This window comes from Oncorhynchus tshawytscha, linkage group LG10 (genome assembly GCF_018296145.1).
Source record: "Oncorhynchus tshawytscha isolate Ot180627B linkage group LG10, Otsh_v2.0, whole genome shotgun sequence".
Classification (NCBI taxonomy): Eukaryota; Metazoa; Chordata; class Actinopteri; order Salmoniformes; family Salmonidae; genus Oncorhynchus; species Oncorhynchus tshawytscha.
The window spans coordinates 40,266,960-40,289,660 of record NC_056438.1 but is presented as its reverse complement, the minus strand read 5'-3'; the positions used below and the strand labels follow the sequence as shown (position 1 = coordinate 40,289,660).

The 22,701-nt window shown below is 40.4% G+C and overlaps 1 pseudogene; it reads left to right on the top strand.

Moving 5' to 3' along the window:
• Window positions 1-22,701, top strand: part of LOC112235126 — a 227,264-nt pseudogene that overhangs the window by 83,916 nt on the left and 120,647 nt on the right.

Genomic DNA, 22,701 nt, shown 5'->3' with positions numbered 1-22,701 from the left:
CCTGCATCCATAATGGGTCTGCGGTCAAACGACCACCCCTCATCACTGTCAAACTCTCCCTAATACACTTCAGCAAGCCGGCTTTTCTAATCGACCTGGCCAGCGTATCCTGGAAGGATATTGTCCTCATCCTGTCAGTAGAGGATGCTTGGTTATTCTTTAAAAGTGCCTTCACCATCTTAAATAAGCATGCCACTTTCAAAAAAATTTGAACCGGGAACAGATATAGCCCCTTGTTCTCTCCAGACATGACTGCCCTTGACCAGCACAAAAACATCCTGTGTCGTTCTGCATTAGCATCGAACAGCCTCCGTGATATGCAACTTTTCAGGGAAGTTAGGAACAAATATACACAGGCAGTTAGGAAAGCTAAGGCTAGCTTTTTCAAGCAGAAATTTGCATCCTGTAGCACAAACTCAAATAAGTTCTAGGACACTGTAAAGTCCAAAGAGAATAAGAGCACCTTCTCCCAGCTGCCCATTGCACTGAGGCTTGGAAACAGTGTCACAAACAAATCCACTATAATTGAGAACTTCAATAAGCATTTTTCTGTGGCTGGCCATGCTTTCCACCTGGCTACCTCTACCCCGATCAACAGCCCTCCGCCCCCCCACAGCAACTCGCCCAAGTCTCCCCCACTTCTCCTTCACCCAAATCCAGATAGCTGATGTTCTGAAAGAGCTGCAAAATCTGGACACCTACAAATCAGCCGGGCTAGATAATCTGGACTGTCTCTTTCTAAAATTATCCGCCTCAATTCTTGCAACCTCTATTACTAGCATGTTCATCCTCTCTTTAGTATCGTCTGAGATTCCCATAGTTTGGAAGGCTGCCGCGGTCATCCCCCTCTTCAAAGGGGGACACGCTCTAGACCCAAACTGCTACAGACCTATATCTATTCTTCCCTGCCTTTTCTAAGGTCTTCGAAGGCCAAATTAACAAATAGATTACCGACCATTTCGAATCCCACGTACCTTCTCCGCTTTGCAATCTGGTTTCAGAGCTGGTCATCTGTGTACCTCAGCCATGTTCAAGGTCCTAAATTATATCAAAACCGCGATCGATAAGAGACATTACTGTGCAGCCGTATTCATTGACTTGGCTAAGGCTTTCGACTCTGTCGATCATAACATTCTTATTGGCAGACTCAACAGCCTCGGTTTCTTAAATGATTATCTTGCCTGGTTAACCAACTACTTCTCTGATAGAGTTCAGTGTGTCAAATCGGAGGGCCTGTTATCCGAACCTCTGGCAGTCTCTATTGGGGTGCCACAGGGTTCCATTTTCGGGCCGACTCTTTTCTCTGTATACATCAATGTCGCTCTTGCTGCTGGTGATTCTTTGATCCACCTCTACGCAAACGACACCATTCTGTATCCCTCTTGGCCTTCTTTGGACACTGTGTTAACTAACCTCCAGACGAGCTTCAATGCCATACAACTCTCCTTCTGTGGCCTCCAACTGCTCTTAAATGCAAGTAAAACTAAATGCATGCTCTTCAACCGATTGCTGCCTGCACCTGCCCGCCCGTCCAGCATCACTACTCTGTACTGTTCTGATTTTCCACCATAATTTGCAAATAAACTCATTAAAATCCTACAATGTGATTTTCTGAATTTTTTTTCTCAATTTGTCTGTCATAGTTGAAGTGTACCTCTATGATGAAAATTACAGGCCTCATCTTTTTAAGTGGGAGAACTTGCACAATTGGTGGCTGACTAAATACTTTTTTCCCCCACTGTATATTCAACTACCTTGAGCATTTCAAAAGTAAAATAAACTACAAAATACAACTATTTTCTGCTTAGATCTGTAAGGGTCCTCTCTGAAAAATGCTGCTCCCCTCAACTTCTACAGTCATCGATGATTATGTTTAAAATATAGTTTAACACATGTTCTGGTATTACAAGAATGCACTGTATCTTGAAGACTTTCAAATGTGTCTGATCTCATCTCCCTTTTCTCTTATCTCCCCGTCCTCAGGCTTTGGATCAAGACCGGACTGCTTTACAGAAGGTGAAGAAGTCTGTGAAAGCCATCTACAACTCTGGTCAAGGTAGTCTCGTCCTCTTACTCAGTCCATACTCCTACACTTCCCCGAAAGGCCTCATCCTCTCAACTGTTCTGGTTTTGTGCCTCCCAATTTTTTTTAAAGCCCAAATTTCTAGCTCAGTGCATGAAATATGTGATTAATCACTGCACAAAAATGTATGTGTGGCGGTGGGACTGTCGACATTGTGTTATTGGTTTTCTTCCTGTATGTACCACATACAGTGGGGTGTATAGTTCTGACCATTCAAAATTAAGTTTTCTTGTTTTACCTCAGTGAAGGAGACCCATGGTGCACCATGTGGCAGCAAGCACAATTACAAGTTGGTTTGTTACAAGCTGGTGTACCGTCACAGTGGAGGGAGTTCAAATATCGAAAGCTGAATTTTAAAACACCCACGTCTGAATGACAGTCCCAGCTAGTACCAACGCCTCATAGTTTTTCCCCACAATTTATATTGGTGTCTTTAATGGTTACACGTGGCATGAGTAAAGTAATAGTGCCTCTGACGACAATATTCTCTGGGGGAATGGGATTGAAAGGCATTCGATGTGTGGTCAGACTGCTCTGAACTCTAATTCATATATAAGTGACGATACTTTGTCATTAACGACTTCACCATAGAATGTCTGTCAATTATGGAATGTGTGTCAGGCACAATATTTTTTTAAATATTTGATTGGGTGGGACAACAATATGTTATTCCGGCAACCGTTTCATTGTTACTGCAGTGAGTTTGTCTAACTGTTAAAGTTGACAGTTCTATAAGTGGCTTACACCTAATGACTATATTACTAGGTCACTACAGCTTCAACCTGTAGCTGTATGCTCAATCTTCCTTTAGCCTGTTCCATTCTATCCAACCCCCATCTGTCTACTGCTGCCCCCTTATTAGCCCATGTGTCAACCCTGGAGGGATATTCAACCACCAAGGTCAGGACATGCACAATGCCCTTATGCCCTCGCCCTTTCTCAACTTAACTCAATATCTGTGATGGCTTACACAATTCAGAGCTACATATTGGAATGGGACTAGTGGCTAAGACTATGCCTCGTCAGACACTGGCCCCCAGGGTTGAGAAGGAAGGTGCGTTATATACACTATAACTACTTATATAGGCCATGATTCACTTGCTAAACAGATGATGACAAAGGCTAAAACATTTTCATAGCTTGTGTTTCTAATGTGTTTTTTAAAGTATAAGTCATAAGTGTAATTTATCTTTTTGCCAATTTCATACAATTTTTTGTTGTGAAACAATACAAAACATTCCTTATCATTAGATTTACAATAGAAGGACACTTGGTTGGGTCTTGAAGAAGTCAGCAGGGGCTGTGGTTCATTAGAGCTAACTGCTGCAGTTCGATACAGATTTAAACTTAGCTTGTGCCTTATGTCCCTTATTGACCTGTAGTAGGTTGGTGACCTCCCAAGGGATCAATAATCCTCCAAGACAAAGATCCCTTTGGGGGAAACACTGCATTTTCACTGTCGATGCTGCCTCGCAAATGTTAGCTACTGCTACTTGAATGTGAATCAGGTGAAATCCAATGGTCTTTGCAGAGAAGGCTTCTGTGGCAGGTTCCATGTTAGGACATGACATTTCTATTCAAGAAAAAAAATGATTGAACGTTCGGTGTAGGCCGCCTGGAATTCATGTGACTGCGCCATTGATAGGATATAGGGGTGTTTGTGTTCGTAATACACGTTAGGCCTATAACCTCTTTAGGGTATGTGGGACGCTAGCATCCCACCTGGCTAACATCCGGCGAAATTGCAGAGCACCAAATTCAAAAACAGAAATACTCATAATTAAAAATTCATAAAACATACAAGTGTTCTACATCTCCTTAAAGAGTAACTTCTTGTTAATCCAGACACTATGTCAGATTTCAAAAAGGCTTTACGGCGAAAGTATACCATGCGGTTATCTGAGGACAGAGCCCAGCACACAAAAGCATACAAGCATTTTCCAGCCAGGTAGAGGAGTCACAAAAGTCAGAAATAGCGATAAAATTAATCACTTACTTTGATGATCTTCATATGGTTGCACTCACAAGACTCCCAGTTACACAGAAAATGTTTGTTTTGTTCGATAAAGTCCCTCTTTATGTCCCAAAAACTCGGTTTTGTTGGCGCATTTTGTTCAGTAATCCGATAGCTCCAAGGCGGTCACAGCAGGCAGACGAATGCATACTAAAAACACCGGTAAAGTTCGTTGAAACATGTCAAACAACATTTATATTTAATCCTCAGGTTGTTTGTCTTCATAATCAATCATTTTTAAACTGGACAATACTGTTTTCAATAGAAAGGAAAAATAACAAACGGTGTGCTGATGGGAGCACGCCGAATCAGGTCTGTTAGGTTCCTTTGTCCTCTGACCAACATTGCTGTTTACTCGTCATTTTTCAAAATGAAAGACTGAAACGATGTCTAAAGACTGTTGACATCTATTGGAAGCCATAGGAACTGCAATCTGGGTCCTAACTCATTGGATTCTCTATAGGCATTGAGTTGAAAAACAGCCACATGAAAATAATTCCACTTCCTGGATGGATTTTTCTCAGGTTCTCGCCTGCCATATCAGTTCTGTTATACTCGCATACATTATTTTAACAGTTTTAGAAACTTTAGAGTGTTTTCTATCCAAATCTACCAATTATATGCATATCTTAGCTTCTGGGCCTGAGTAATTTCAAATATTACACGTTTCTAATTTTGTCAGGATGTCGTTTTCATTTCAATTTAAAGTGTACTGTTAGCTAGCTAGCTAACGTTAGTAGGCTGCCTAGCTAATGTTAAGTGTATGATCTGTGTAGTTCTATTATTTGTATCTCAGATCCACTTGCATTGCTAGTTATAGCCTAATGTTAGCTAGCTAACATTGAACCTGGTTGGTTAGGTACCTGCAGATTCATGCAGGGTAATAATGTTATGAGTTGCGATTATGGTTCATTGTTTAACTAGCTAGCAAGCTACATGTCTAAGCACAAAACTCCACTTTTTAAAATGTATTTTTATTTAACCTTTATTTAACTAGGCAAGTCAGTTAAAACCTCTTTGGACTGAGATCCCGCTAAGTGAATGTGCAGGGCGCCAAATTCAAAACAACAGAAATTCCATAATTAAAATTCCTCAAACATACAAGTACGTTACACCATTTAAAGATACACTTGTTGTAAATCCAGCCACAGTGTCCGATTTCAGGCTTTACAGCGAAAGCAAACCAAACGATTATGTTAGGTCAGAGCCAGGTCACAGAAAAACACAGCCATTTTTCCAGCCAAAGAGAGGAGTCACAAAAAGCAGAAATATAGATGAAATGAATCACTAACTTTGATCTTCATCAGATGACACTCATTGGACTTCATTTTACACAATAAATGTACAGTGGGGCAAAAAAGTATTTAGTCAGCCACCAATTGTGCAAGTTCTCCCACTTAAAAAGATGAGAGAGGCCTGTAATTTTCATCATAGGTACACTTCAACTATGACAGAAAAAAATGAGAAAAAAAATCCAGAAAATCACATTGTAGGATTTTTAATGAATTTATTTGCAAATTATGGTGGAAAATAAGTATTTGGTCACCTACAAACAAGCAAGATTTCTGTCTCTCACAGACCTATAACTTCTTCTTTAAGAGGCTCCTCTGTCCTCCTCTCGTTACCTTCTTGTGACTCCAAACCCGTATCCGGGAGCGTAATCATAGCCTCAAGCTCATTACCATAACGCAACGTTTCCTATTCATGAAAATCACAATTGAAATGAAATAAATATATTGAAACACAAGCTTAGCCTTTTGTTAACAACATTGTCATCTCAGATTTTCAAAATATGCTTTTCAACCAGCTACACAAGCATGTGTAAGAGTATTGATAGCCTAGCATAGCATTAAGCCTAGCATTCAACGGGCAACATTTTCACAAAAACAAGAAAAGCATTCAAATAAAATCATTTACCTTTGAAGAACTTCAGATGTTTTAAATGATGAGACTCTCAGATAGCAAATGTTCATTTTTTCCAAAAAGATTATTTTTGGATTAGAATCAATCCTCAAGGTGTTTTTCACAATTCTATTCGATGAAAAATCATTCGTGGCAGTCGGTTCCTCAGAGTCAAAACTGAAAAATACTGCAGCTGGAGATTACGCAATAATTGCGACGGAGGACACCAAGCGACCACCTGGTAGAAGTAGTCTCTTATGGTCAATCATCCAATGATATGCCTACAAATACGTCACAATGCTGCAGACACCTTGGGGAAAACGTGGAAAATGTAAGCCGACTCCTAGCTCCTCCACAGCCATATAAGGAGTCATTGCCATTAGGCGGTTTCAAAACATGCGGCACTTCCTGATTGGATATTTATCTGGGTTTCGCCTGTAACATCAGTTCTGTGGCACTCACAGACAATATCTTTGCAGTTTTGGAAACGTCATAGTGTTTTCTTTCCAAAGCTGTCAATTATATGCATAGTCGAGCATCTTTTCGTGACAAAATATCTTGTTTAAAACAGGAACGTTTTTCGTTTAACTTCCTCAACAGTCAGGAAGTTAAAGCTTGGTCGCAAATGGTTCTTCCAAATGGACAATGACCCCAAGCATACTTCCAAAGTTGTGGAAAAATGGCTTAAGGAGAACAAAGTCAAGATATTGGAGTGGCCATTACAAAGTCCTGACCTCATCCTATAGAAAATTGTGGGCAGAACTGAAAAAGTGTGTGCGAGCAAGGAGGCCTACAAACCTGACTCAGTTACACCACCTCTGTCAGGAGGGATGGGCCAAAATTAATCCAATTTATTGTGGGAAGCTTGTGGAAGGATCCCTGAAACGTTTGACCCAAGTTAAACTATTTAAAGGCTAATTAATACTAATTAAGTGTATGTAAACTTCTGACCAACTGGGAATGTGATGAAAGAAATAAAACTGAAATAAATCATTCTCTCTCCTAATATTCTGACATTTCACATTCTTAAAATAGTGGTGATCCTAACTGCCCTAAGACCTAACTGTCCTAACTGCATTTTTACTAGGATTAAATGTCAGGAATTGTGAAAAACTGAGTTTAAATGTATTTGGCTAAGGCGTTTGTAAACTTCCGACTTCAAGAATGTTGTTCATTGACTATAGCTCACCATTCAACACCATAGTACCCTCCAAGCTCATCATTAAACTTGAGGCCCTGGGTCTGAACCCTGAACCCTGCCCTGTGCAACTGGGTCCTGGACTTCCTGACTGGCTGCCCCCTTGTGAAGGTAGGAAACCACCTCTCCTTCGCTGATCCTCAACACTAGGGCCCCACAGGGATGCGTGCTCAGCACTCGATGTCACAGGAAGGCTAAAACTTCATCAATGACATCATCCACCTGAGCCACGCCTGTTCTCCCTGCTATCATCCAGAAGGCGAGGTCGATACAGGCACATCAAGCTGGGACCGAGAGACTGAAAAAAAGCTTCTATCTCATGGCCATCAGACTGTTAAATAGCCATCACTAGCACATTAGAGGCTGCTGCCCAAACTTGAAAACACTGACCACTTTTTAATAATGGAACGGTCGTCACTTTAATAATGTTTACATATTTTGCATTACTCATCTCATCTGTTCACCTGATTTAGAATTCCTCACAATCAAATGTAGACCGCATTATCTACCAAGAGAATTCTCTTCGATTATAATCACAGCTGTATATATTCCCCCCCAAGCAGACACATCGATGGCTCTGAACAAACTTTATTTTGACTCTTTGCAAACTGGAATCCATACATCCTGAGGCTGCATTCATTGTAGCTGGGGATTTTAACAAGGCTAATCTGAAAACAAGACTCCCTAAATTGTATCAGCATATCGACTGCGCAACCAGGGCGGGAAAAACCTTGGATCATTGTTACTCTAACTTCCGCGACGCATATAAGGCCCTGCCCCGCCCTCCTTTTGGAAAAGCTGACCACGACTCCATTTTGCTGATCCCTGCCTACAAACAGAAGCTAAAACAAGAAGCTCCCACGCTGAGGTCTGTCCAACGCTGGTCCGACCAAGCTGATTCCTCACTCCAAGACTGCTTCCATCACGTGGACTGGGATATGTTTCGTATTGTGTCAGACAGCAACATTGACGAATACGCTGATTCGGTGTGCGAGTTCATTAGAACGTGCGTTGAAGATGTCGTTCCCATAGCAACGATTAAAACATTCCCTAACCAAAAACCGTGGATTGATGGCAGCATTCGCATGAAACTGAAAGCGCGAACCACTGCTTTTAATCAGGGCAAGGTGACTGGTAACATGACTGAATACAAACAATGCAGTTATTCCCTCCGCAAGGCTATCAAACAAGCTAAGCGCCAGTATAGAGACAAAGTAGAATCTCAATTCAACGGCTCAGACACGAGGTATGTGGCAGGGTCTACAGTCAATTACGGACTACAAGAAGAAAACCAGCCCAGTCACGGACCAGGATGTCTTGCTCCCAGGCAGACTAAATAACTTTTTTGCCCGCTTTGAGGACAACACAGTGCCACTGACACGGCCTGCAACGAAAACATGCGGCCTCTCCTTCACTGCAGCCGAGGTGAGTAAAACATTTAAACGTGTTAACACTCGCAAGGCTGCAGGCCCAGACGGCATCCCCAGCCGCGCCCTCAGAGCATGCGCAGACCAGCTGGCTGGTGTGTTTATGGACATTTTCAATTGATCCCTATACCAGTCTGCTGTTCCCACATGCTTCAAGAGGGCCACCATTGTTCCTGTTCCCAAGAAAGCTAAGGTAACTGAGCTAAACGACTACCGCCCCGTAGCACTCACTTCCGTCATCATGAAGTGCTTTGAGAGACTAGTCAAGGACCATATCACCTCCACCCTACCTGACACCCTAGACCCACTCCAATTTGCTTACCACCCAAATAGGTCCACAGACGATGCAATCTCAACCACACTGCACACTGCCCTAACCCATCTGGACAAGAGGAATACCTATGTGAGAATGATGTTCATCGACTACAGCTCGGCATTTAACACCATAGTACCCTCCAAGCTCGTCATCAAGCTCGAGACCCTGGGTCTCGACCCCGCCCTGTGCAACTGGGTACTGGACTTCCTGACGGGCCGCCCCCAGGTGGTGAGGGTAGGCAACAACATCTCCACCCCGCTGATCCTCAACACTGGGGCCCCACAATGGTGCGTTCTGAGCCCTCTCCTGTACTCCCTGTTCACCCATGACTGCGTGGCCACGCACGCCTCCAACTCAATCATCAAGTTTGTGGACGACACAACAGTGGTAGGCTTGATTACCAACAACGACGAGACGGCCTACAGGGAGGAGGTGAGGGCCCTCGGAGTGTGGTGTCAGGAAAATAACCTCACACTCAACGTCAACAAAACTAAGGAGATGATTGTGGACTTCAGGAAACAGCAGAGGGAACACCCCCCTATCCACATCGATGGAACACTAGTGGAGAGGGTAGTAGTTTTAAGTTCCTCGGCATACATATCACAGACAAACTGAATTGGTCCACTCACACAGACAGCATCGTGAAGAAGGCGCAGCAGCGCCTCTTCAACCTCAGGAGGCTGAAGAAATTCGGCTTGTCACCAAAAGCACTCTCAAACTTCTACAGATGCACAATCGAGAGCATCCTGGCGGGCTGTATCACCGCCTGGTACGGCAACTGCTCCGCCCACAACCGTAAGGCTCTCCAGAGGGTTGTGAGGTCTGCACAACGCATCACCGGGGGCAAACTACCTGCCCTCCAGGACACCTACACCACCCGATGTCACAGGAAGGCCATAAAGATCATCAAGGACAACAACCACCCGAGCCACAGCCTGTTCACCCCGCTATCATCCAGAAGGCGAGGTCAGTACAGGTGCATCAAAGCTGGGACCGAGAGACTGAAAAACAGCTATCTCAAGGCCATCAGATTGTTAAACAGCAACCACTAACACTGAGTGGCCACTGCCAACACACTGACTCAACTCCAGCCACTTTAATAATGGGAATTGATGGGAAATGATGTAAAATATATCACTAGCCACTTTAAACAATGCTACCTAATATAATGTTTACATACCCTACATTATTCATCTCATATGTATACGTATATACTGTACTCTATATCATGTACTGCATCCTTATGTAATTACATGTATCACTAGCCACTTTAACTATGCCACTTTGTTTACATACTCATCTCATATGTATATACTGTACTCGATACCATCTACTGTATCTTGCCTATGCTGCTCTGTACCATCACTCATTCATATATCCTTATGTACATATTCTTTATCCCCTTACACTGTGTATAAGACAGTAGTTTTGGAATTGTTAGTTAGATTACTTGTTGGTTATTACTGCATTGTCGGAACTAGAAGCACAAGCATTTCGCTACACTCGCATTAACATCTGCTAACCATGTGTATGTGACAAATAAATTTGATTGGATATGTATATACTGTATCCTATTCTACTGTCTTAGTCTATGCCGCTCTGACATTGCTCATTCAAGTATTTATATATTCTTAATTCCATTCCTTTACTTTTAGATTGTGTGTATTGTTAGATATTACTGCTCTGTTGGAGATAGAAACACAAGCATTTCACTACACCCGCAATAACATCTGCTCTACACGTGTATGTGACAAATATCATTTGATTGGATTTTTCCACCTTTTTGGTTTGCTCCCTGTCTTTTAGTTTGGTGTGGGTTTATCCTTTGTTTGCTTTTTCTTGGGCAAATTTAGTGGGCGCTCATGGTGGTTGTCTTTTAGGTTTCAGTGGACAACCCCATGAATCTTTCAGAACTCCTCCTAAAACCCCACCTGTTTCGTTTTGGATGTTGGTAAGTAGTAGTTCCCCCTTCTTTTGAGGTTCACTATGGTTTTCTTGCTGGGGAACTTAATCATAATAATTGTAATAATAACTATAATACCAATCAAATCCAATTTTTGTTGTCATGTAGACATGGTTAGCAGATGTTAATGCCAGTGTAGCGAAATGCTTGTGTTTCTGGTTCTGACAGTGCAGTAATATCTAACAAGCAATCTAACAATTACCCAACAACTACCTAATACACACACATCTAAAATGGGTGAAGGAGAACTCTTTCTGTCCCAGCTTTGATGCACCAACCTCACCTTCTGGGTGGTAGCGGTGTGAACAGGCAGTGGCTCGGGTGGTTGTTGTATTTGATCTTTTTTGCCTTCCTGTGACATCGGGTGCTATATTTGTCATGAAGGGCAGGTAGTGTCTCCCCGGTGATGCGTTGTGCAGACCGCACCATCCTTACCGCACCGACCGCACTAATCCTAACCCTTCTTTAAATGTTATAGGCCTATTTCTGTTTTGACCTATTTATCAAAAGTGTTGGAACAACTTGTCAATAATCAACTGACTGGCTTTCTTGATGTCTGTAATATTCTCTCTGGTATGCAATCTGGTTTCCCCTGAGGTTATGGATGTGTCACTGCAACCTTGAAGGTCCTAAATTATGACACGATTGCCCTTGATTCTAAGGAATGTTGTGCTGCTATTTTTATTGACTTGGCCAAGCTTTTGATATGGTAGACCGTTCCATTCTTGTGGGTTGGTAAGGAGTATTGGTGTCTGAGGGTTCTTTGGCCTTGTTTACTAACTACCTCTCTCAAAAGAGTGCAGTGTGTAAAGTTAGAACATCTTCTGTCTCAGCCACTGCCTGTCACCAAGGGAGTACCCCAAGGCTCGATCCCAGGCCCCACACTCTTCTCAATGTACATCAACAACATAGCTCAGGCATTAGGAAGGTCTCTCATCCATTTACAGTGGCAAGACAAAGTATGTGAACCCTTTTCAATTACCTGGATTTCTGCATAAATTAGTCATAAAATTTGATCTGATCTTTATCATTGCCTGATGAACCATGTGAACCATGCCTCGAACAAAGAGATCTCAGAAGACCTAAGATTAAGAGTTGTTGACTTGCATAAAGCTGGAAAGGGTTACAAAATTATCTCTAAAAGCCTTGATGTTCATCAGTCCATGGTAAAACAAATTGTCTATAAATGGAAAAAGCTATTGTCTGTTGCTACTCTCCCTAGGAGTGGCCATCCTGCAAAGACGACTGCAAGAGAGAGCACAGCACAGAATGCTCAATGAGGTTAAGAAGAATCCTAGAGTTTCAGCTAAAGACTTACAGAAATCTCTGGAAGATGCTAACATCTCTGTTGACCTGTATACAATACGTAAAACACTAAACAAGAATTGCTTTCATGGGAGGACACCACGGAAGAAGCCACTGCTGTCCAAAAAAAACATTGCTGTACGTCTGAAGCTCTCAAAAGAGCACCTGGATGTTCCCCAGTGCTACTGCCAAAATATTCTGTTAAAGTTGAGTTGTTTGGAAGGAACACACAACACTATGTGTGTAGAAAATAAGGCCCAGCACATCAACATCAAAATCTCATCCCAACTGTAAAGTATGGTGAAAGGAGCATCATGGTTCGGGGCTGCCTTAGGGCCTGGACAGCTTGCTATCATTGATGGAAAAATGAATTCCCAAGTTTTTCAAGACATTTTGCAGACTCTGGACTTAGTTTCTTCTATCGTATTCGCTACTCTTTCACTCCAGCTGCCAAACTAGCCCTGATTCAGATGACCATCCTACCCATGCTAGCTTACAGAGAAGTAATTTATAGTTTGGCAGGTAAGGGTGCTGTCGAGCGGCTAGATGTTCTTTACCATTCGGCAATCAGATTTGCCACCAATGCTCCTTGTAGGACACATCACTGCACTCTATACTCCTCTGTAAACGGGTCATCTCTTAATTAATACCCGTTGCAAGACTGACTGGTTGATGCTTATCTATAAAACCCTCTTAGGCCTCACTCCCCCCATCTGAGATATCTACTGCAACCCTCATCCTCCACATACAACACCCATTCTGCCAGTCACATTCTTAAAGGTCCCCAAAGCACACACATCCCTGGGTCGCTCCTCCTTTTAGTTTGCTGCAGCTAGCGACTGGAACGAGCTGCAAAAAAACACTCAAACTGGACAGTTTTATCTCCCATCTCTTCATTCTAAGACTGTGGCTGTTTCATGTGATGTATTGTTGTCTCTATCTTCTTGCACTTTGCTGTTGTCTGTGCCCAATAGTGTTTGTACCATGTTTTGTGCTGCTACCATGTTGTGTTGCTGCCTTGCTAATGTTGTTGACTTAGGTCTCTCTTTATGTAGTGTTGTGGTGTCTCTTGTCTTGATGTGTGTTGTCCTATATTTTTGTTAAACATTTTAATCCCAGCCCTCGTCCCCGCGGGGCGTGTTTTGCCTTTTGGTAGGCTGCAATCGCAAATAAGAATTTGTTCTTAACTGACTTGCCTAGTTAAATAAAGGTAACAAAAAAAACATTGAAAACCCATTTCATGAAGCTCCCGACAAACGGTTCTTGTGCTGACGTTTCTTGCAGTGGCCGTTTGGATCTCGGTAATGAGTGTTGCAACCAAACAATTGTGTGGCCTACCACTTAGCGGCTGAGACGTTGTTGCTCTGAGATGTCTTCACTTCACAATAACAGCACTTACTGTTCACTGGGGCAGCTCTAGCAAGGCAGACATTTGACAAACTGACTTCTTGGAAAGTTGGCTTCCTATGACGGTGCCACATTGAAAATCACTGAGCTCTTCAGTAAGGCCAATTTAATGCCAATGTTTGTCTATGGAGACTGCATGACTGTGTGCTCGATTTTATACACCTGTCAGCAATGGGTGTGGCTGAAATAGCCAAATCCACTAATTTGAAGGGATGTCCAGATACTTTTGGAATTTATTCAGACCCCTTTCCACATTTTTGTCTTTTTTTCTTTTTTTAAAGCTCATCAATCTACACACAATACCATATAATGATGTAGTGAAAATAGGTTTTTGAAATGTTTGCAAATGTAATAAAAATCAAAAACAGATACCTTATTTATGTAAGTATTCAGACCATTTTCTACGAGACTCGAAATTCAGCTCAGGTGCCTCCTGTTTCCATGGATCATCCTTGAGATGTTTGTACAACTTGTTTGGAGTTCACCTGTGGTAAATTCAATTGATTGGACATGATTTAGACACACCTTTCTATATAAGGTCCCACAGTTGACAGCGCGTGTCAGAGCAAAAATCAAGCCATGAGGTCGAAGGAATTGTCCGTAGAGCTCCGAGACAGGGTGGTGTCGAGGCACAGATCTGGGGAAGGGTACCAGAATAGGGTACCATCATGCTGTGGGAATGTTTTTAGGCGGCAGGGACTGGGAGACTAGTCATGATCGAGGGAAAGACGAACGGAGCATAGTACAGAGATCCTTGATGAAAACCTCCTCAGGAACTTACTGGGGTGAAGGTTCACTTTCCAGTGGGACAACGCAGGAGTGGCTTTGGGACAAGTCTCTGAATGTTCTTGAGTGGCCCAGCCAGAGCCCGGACTTGAACACGATCGAACATCTCTGGAGACACCTGAAAATAGTTGTGCAACGATGCTCCCCATCCAACTTGATGGAGCTTGAGAAGATCTGCAGAGAAGATTGGGAGAAACTCCCCAAATGCAGGTGTGCCAAGCTTGTAGTGTCATACCCAAGAAGACTCCAGGCTGTAATGGCTGCCAAAACTGCTTCAACAAGGTACTGAGTAAAGGGTCTGAAAATATTATGTGACTTGTTAAGCAGCATTTTACTCCTGACCTTATTTAGGCTTGCCATAAAGGGGTTGAATACTTATTGTCTCAAGATCTTTCATCTTTTTATTTTTGTATTAATTTGTAAACATTTCTAAAAACATAATTCCACATTGGCAATATCTCAGTTTAATCCCATAGAAATTCAGGCTGAAACAAAAATGTGGAAAAAGTCTAGAGGTGCGAATACTTTCTGAAGGCACTGTACTTTTGGATTTTGAGATCTATCTATTCTTTTGGATGTTATATTGATCATTAAAAACAAAGTCTGCTGTTAAAATGGAAACTTTTTAAAACGAATATAATGGGTCCCTATATTTTATGTCATTGATGTTTCCGACTTCAAAATCACTCATTATAAAGATATACAAGGACCTTCAGCATTCCCCCCTGTGGCAAACCATTATCGGGGGAGGGTCTATATTAAAGAAAAGTATTGGCTAATCCCACCATACATTTCAGGATTTCATTGATAATTTGGTGTGTCTAAATACAAAGTTTGATTGATGTTACTCAATTTATATGAAGGGAAATTACATTGTGAGTGAAAAGATTAATCATCACTTAAGCTAAATATTTTTCAAGGGTTAATGACCTTAGATTTGAGCATCTGTGGCCTCAATTTAAGAAAATCCTCAATTTAAAAAATTGATGTTACTACTCCTACTTTTGGCGCAATGTTATCATAATGGTAAATACTCTAAAGTCACTAAGATGCCATATTAGGTGATTTTCCAAAATGCCATTCCCAAATGCCACCACAAATAAAGAACGATATAATATCCATAATGTCTATATACATTTCATAGACTTAGGGTACCAGTTATATGTGAAGAAAATATTTTGGTCTGTTGAATATGAAAGGGACAGCATACTTAGCTCCAGGACCCAAACGTTATTAATGAATCCCTTGTTTTGAGTGAACATGTTTTTTTTTCATGTGTTGTGTCACCTCTGCTTGCAGATCACGTCCAGAATGAAGGGAATTATGGCCAGGCACTGGACAAGTTTGGTAGCAACTTCATCAGCAGGGACAACCCCGATCTAGGAACCGCCTTTGTCAAGTTCTCCAGCCTCGTCAAGGAGCTGTCCGCACTTCTGAAGAACCTGGTGAGATTTTTTAAGGGGATTTAATAAACAGATAGTGATCATGGCCCTGTATTAAACTGTGCGTTGCCGTGAGTTCGTTTTGGACTTGGGGACTGTGAAAAGATCCCTGGTGGCATGTATTGTTGGGTGTGTATGGGAGTCTGAGCTGAATGTTAATTGATTATGCAGACAATATAACATTTTTGAATTTTATAATAAAAACTAGAAGATAAGTAGTTAATCTCTCATCAACCCTCAACCATGAAAGTCTGGTATGCATGTTTGTTATTTCTGTATGTGCAGTTAAGAGCAAGGCATGCTTCTCTGTTTTGAGCCAGCTGTAGTTTTGCTCGGTTTTTCTGTGCTGTACTAGACCATATTACCGGACAGTAATCAAGATGGGACCAAAGCCTCAACTAGTACAGTTTGTTTTGTGTGTTTTTTTCATTTGATTTATTTCACCTTTATTTAACCAGGTAGGCTAGTTGAGAACAAGTTCTCATTTGCAACTGCGACCTGGCCAAGATAAAGCAAAGCAGTGTGACACAGACAACAACACAGAGTAACACATGGAGTAAACAATAAACAAGCCAATAACACAATAATCAAATCAATGACACAGTAGAAAAAAGAAAGTCTATATACAGTGTGTGCAAAAGGCATATGAGGAGGTAGGCAATAATAGGCCATAGGAGTGAATAGTTACAATTTAGCAGATTAACACTGGAGTGATAAATGAGCAGATGATGATGTGCAAGTAGAGATACTGGTGTGCAAAAGAGCAGAAAAGTGAATAAAATAGAAACAGTATGGGGATGAGGTAGATAGATTGGGTGGGCTATTTACAGATGGACTATGTACAGCTGCAGCGATCGGTTAGCTGCTCAGATAGTTGATGTTTAAAGTTGGTGAGGGAAATACAAGTCTCCAACTTCAGCGATTTTTGCAATTCGTTCCAGTCACTGGCAGCAGAGAACTGGAAGGAAAGGCGGCCAAATGAGGTGTTGGCTTTGTTTTGTGTGTCAAAAAAATGCAGAACATATTTTTATTACAGACACCCCTTCCAATCTTCACAACAACTTTGTCCATATGACTTGACCATGATAATTGACCATCCAATGTTATACTGTACCTAGGAGTTTAGCTTCCTCCACTTGCTGAATGCTCACACCCTTTATGTACAACTCCAGTTGAGGTTTAGGTCTTAGAGAATATTTTGAAACACGGACAATGCTTCTCGTTTTAGATGTATTTAAGGCCAGTTTATTATTAATCACCCATTCTGATACTCTAAATCCACTAGGGTAGCCTAGTGGTTAGAGCGTTGGACTAGTAACCGGAAGGTTGCAAGTTCAAACCCCCTAGCTGACAAGGTACAAATCTGTCGTTCTGCCCCTGAACAGGCAGTTAACCCACTGTTCCTAGGCCGTCATTGAAAATAAGAATTTGTTCTTAACTGACTTGCCTGGTTAAATAAAGGTACAATTTTAATTTAAATTTCAGTGAGCTCTCTGGATTTGGTTACTGACATGTGTGGAATCATCTGCATACATAGTCATTCTAGCTTTGTAAGACCAGTGGCAAATCAATTGTAAAAATAGAGATGAGTAAAGGCCCAAGAACTGCCCTGAGGGACATCGCACTGTACAGTGGGAAGAAAAAGTATGTGAACCCTTTAGAATTACCTAGATTTCTGCATAAATTGGTCATAACATTTTATCTGTTTTTCATCATTGCCTTATGTGAACCATGCCTCAAACAAAAGAGATCTCAGAAGACCTAAAATGAAGAATTGTTGACTTGCATAAAGCTGTAAAATGTTACAAAAGTATCTCTAAAAGCCTTGATCAGTCCACGGTAAGACAAATAGACAAACACAGTCTGCTTAAACTACTAACAGACACATAATTATCATTTTTCATCTCTTTATTAATCACACCAGTGCAGGTTGGGAAAAGTATGGGAACCCTTGGATTTAATAATAACAGGTTGACCCTTCTTTGGCATCAATAACCTCAACAAATGTTTTCGGTAGTTGCGGATCAGACCTGCACACTGGTCAGGAGGGATTTTGGACCATTCCTCTTTACAAAACTGTTTCAGTTCTACAATATTCTTGATATGTCTGGTGTGAACTGCTCTCTTGAGGTTATGCCACAGAATCTCAATCGGGTTGAGGTCAGGACTGACTGGGCCACTCCAGAAGGCGTATTTTCTTCTGTTCAAGCCATTCTGTTGTTGATTTTCATCTAATGGGTTTGTGTCCTGTTGCATCAACTAACTTTTGTTGAGCTTCAATTGGCGGACAGATTCCCTACATTCTCCTGCAAAGTGTATTGAATCACTTGGGAATTAATTTTTCCATCGGTGATAGCAAGCTGAACAGGCACTGAGGCAGCAAAGCAGCCGCAAACCATGATGCTCCCTCCACTATAGTTTACAGGTGGGATGAGGTTTTGATGTTGGTGTGCTGGGCCTTATTTTCTCCACACATAGTGTTGCGTGTTCCTTCCAAACAACATCTGTCCACAGAATATTTTGAAAGTAAATACAATATTTTTTTACAAATTACCTGCCACTGGCATTCAATAAAACCTGTGTGTCCATGTATGCTGATGATTCAACCATATACGCATCAGCAACCACAGCTAAATATGTCACTGAAACTCTTTAACAAAGAGTTGCTGTCTGTTTTGGAATGGGTGGCCAGTAATAAACTGGCCCTCAACATCTCTAAAACTAATAGCATTGTATTTGGTACAAACCATTCCCTAAATTCTAGACCTCAGTTTAATCTGGTAATGAATGGTGTGGTTGTTGAACAAGTTGAGGAGACTCAATTACTTAGTGTTACCTTAGATTGTAAATTGTCATGGTCAAAGCATATAGATTCAATGGTTGTAAATATTGGGCGAGGTCTGTCCGTAATAAAGAGATACTTTGCTTTTTTAACACCCCATTAACTTGATCTTTCCTTGGAGCATTTGACCACATGACTGGACAATAATCAAGATAAGATAAAACTAGAGCCTGCAGGACTTTCTGGAGAAAGTCCTGCAGGCTCTAGTTTTATCTTATCTTGATTATTGTCCAGTCATGTGGTCAAATGCTCCAAGGAAAGATCAAGTTAATCTGCAGCTGGCCCAGAACAGATTTGAGGAAAGACTGGCTGAGTCACTTCTTTTCATATGAAACAAGGTGTTGGAAATTCCTAATTGTTTGCATAGTCAACTTACACACATCACTGACACACACACTTACCCCACCAGACATGCCACCAGGGATTTTCACAGTCCCCATGTCCAGAACAAATTCAAGGGAACGTTATTATACAGAGCCATGACTGCATGGAACTCCCTTCCATCTTATATACTGCAAGTGAACAGCAAACCTAGTTTCAAAAAACAAATAAAGCAACACCTCAAGGCACAACGCCTCTCCTCCATGCGACCTACTAGTTGTGCGTATGTACTGACATGTATGTGTAACTGATAGATGCACATATATACACTACACTATGTTTTTAAATGTACAGTACCAGTCAAAAGTTTGGACACCACTCATTCAAGGGTTTTTCTTTATTTTTACTATTTTCTACATTGTAGAATAATAGTGAAGACATCAACACTAAGAAATAGCAGATATGGAATCATGTAGTAACCAAAAAAGTGTTAAACAAATCAAAATATATTTTATATTTGAGATTCTTCAAAGTAGCCACCCGTTGCCTTGATGACTGTCTTGAAGGAGATCCCACATATGCTGAGCATTTTATGGCTGCTTTTCCTTCACTCTGCGGTCCAACACATCCCAAACCATCTCAGTTGGGTTGAGGTTGGGTGGTTGTGGAGGCCAGGTCATCTGATGCAGCACTCCATCACTCTCTTTCTTGGTCAAATAGCCCTTACACAGCCTGGAGATGTGTTTGGGTCATTGTCCTGTTGAAAAACAAATGATAGTCGACTAAGTGTAAACCAGATGTGATGGCATATCGCTGCAGAATGCTGTGGTAGCCATGCTGGTTAAGTTTGCCTTAAATTCAAAATAAATCACAGACAGTGTCTCCAGCAAAGCATCCCCACACCATCTCCTCAATGCTTCACCACATGTGGAGATCATCCGTTCACCTACTCTGCGTCTCACAAAGACGTGGCGGTTGGAACCAAAAATCTCCCATTTGGACTCATCAGACCAAAGGACAGATTTTGACCGGTTTAATGTCCATCGCTCCTGTTTCTTGGCCCAAGCAAGTCTCTTCTTATTATCGGTGCTCTTTAGTAGTGGTTTCTTTGCAGCAATTCAACCATGAAGACCTTATTCACGTTGTCTCCTCTGAACAGTTGATGTTGAGATGTGTATGTTACTTGAAACCTGTGAAGCATTTATTTGGGCTGGAAACTCTAATGAACTTATCCTCTGCAGCAGATAACTCTGGGTCTTCCCTTCCTGTGGCAGTCCTCATGAGAGCCAGTTTCATCCTAGCTCTTGATGGTTTTTGCGACTGCACTTGAAGAAACGTTCAAAGTTCATGAATTTTTCCAGATTGACTAACCTTTGCTTGAAGTAATAATGGACCTTCGTTTATCTTTGCTTTTTTTCAGCTGGTCTTTTACCAAATAGGGTTATCTTCTGTGTCTGTTACTTGAACTCTGAAGCATTTATTTGGTCTGCAATGTGAGGTGCAGTTAACTGTAATGAACTTATCCTCTACAGCTGAGGTAACCTTGGGTCTTCCTTTCCTGTGGCGGTCCTCATGAAAGCCAGTTTCTTCATCATCGCTTGATGGTTTTTGCGACTTGATTAAATGTTCAAAGTTCTTGAAATTTTCCGGATTGACTGACCTTCATGTCTTAAAGTAATGACAGACTTTTGTTTCTCTTTGCTTATTTGAGCTGTTCTTGCCATAATATGGACTTTGTCTTTTATCAAATAGCCCTATCTTCTGTATACCAACCCTACCTCGTCACAACAAAACTGATTGGCTCAAACACATGATAAAGGAAAGGAATTCCACAAATTAAGGTTCACCTGTTAATTGAAATGCATTCCAAGTGACTACATCATGGAGCTGGTTGAGAGAATGTGTGCAAATCTGTCATTAAGGTAAAGTGTGGCTACTTGGAAGAATCTCTAATATAAAATATATTTTGTTGAACACTTTTTTTGGTAATGACATGATTCTATGATGATTCCATATCTATATATATATATATTACTATATTACTATATATATATAACTAACTATAACTATATATATATATATACTATATATATATATATATATATATATATATATATCTCTATTATATATATATATATATATATAACTATATATAACTATATAACTATATATATATAACTATATATATATATCTATATATATAACTATATAACTATATAACTATATATAACTATATATCTATATAGTTATATATCTATATATATATATATATATATATATCTATATATATATATATATATATATATCTATATATATCTATATAGATATATAGATATAGATATAGATATATATATATAGATATAGATATATATATATATATATATATATATATAGATATATATATATATATAGATATATATATATATATAGATATATATATATATATATATATATATATATATATATAGATATATATATATAGATATATATATATAGATATATATATATAGATATATATATATATATATATATATATATATAGATATATATATATAGATATATATATATAGATAGATATATATATAGATAGATATATATATATAGATATATATATATAGATATAGATATATAGATATAGATATATAGATATATAGATATATATATATATATATAGATATATATATATATATATCTATATATATATCTATATATATCTATATATATATATCTATATATATCTAGTTATATATATATAGTTATATATATAGTTATATATATATATATATAGTTATATAGTTATATATATATAGTTATATATAACTATATATAACTATATATAACTATATATATATATAACTATATATAACTATATATATACAAAAACATCCTGTGGCGTTCTGCATTAGCATCGAATAGATAGGGGATATGCAACTTTTCAGGGAAGTTAGGTACAAATATACACAGGCAGTTAGAAAAGCTAAGGCTAGCTTTTTCAAGCAGAAATTTGCATCCTGTAGTACTAACTCAAAAACGTTCTGGGACACTGTAAAGTCCATGGAGAATAAGAGCACCTCCTCCCAGCTGCCCACTGCTCTGAGGCTAGGAAACACTGTCACCACCGATAAATCCACTACAATTGAGAATTTCAACAAGCATTTCTCTACGGCTGGCCATGCTTTCATCTTGGCTACCCCTACCCCGGTCAACTGCCCGGTACCCTCCACAGCAACCTGCCAAAGCCCCCACCATTTCTCCTTTACCCAAATCCAGATAGCTGATGTTCTGAAAGAGCTGCAAATCTGGACCCCTACAAATCAGCCGGGCTAGACAATCTGGACCCTCTCTTTCTACAAATATCTGCCTAAATTGTTGCAACCCCTATTACTAGCCTGTTTAACCTCTCTTTCGTATCGTCTGAGATTCCCAAAGATTGGAAAGCTGCCGCGGTCATCCCCCTCTTCAAAGGGGGAGACACTCTAGACCCAAACTGTTACAGACCTATATCTATCCTACCCTGTCTTTCTAAGGTCTTCGAAAGCCAAGTTAACAAACAGATTACTGACCATTTTGAATCCCACCGTACCTTCTCCGCTATGCAATCTGGTTTCAGAGCTGGTCATGGGTGCACCTCAGCCACGCTCAAGGTTCTAAATGACATCATAACCGCCATCGATAAGAGACATTACTGTGCAGCC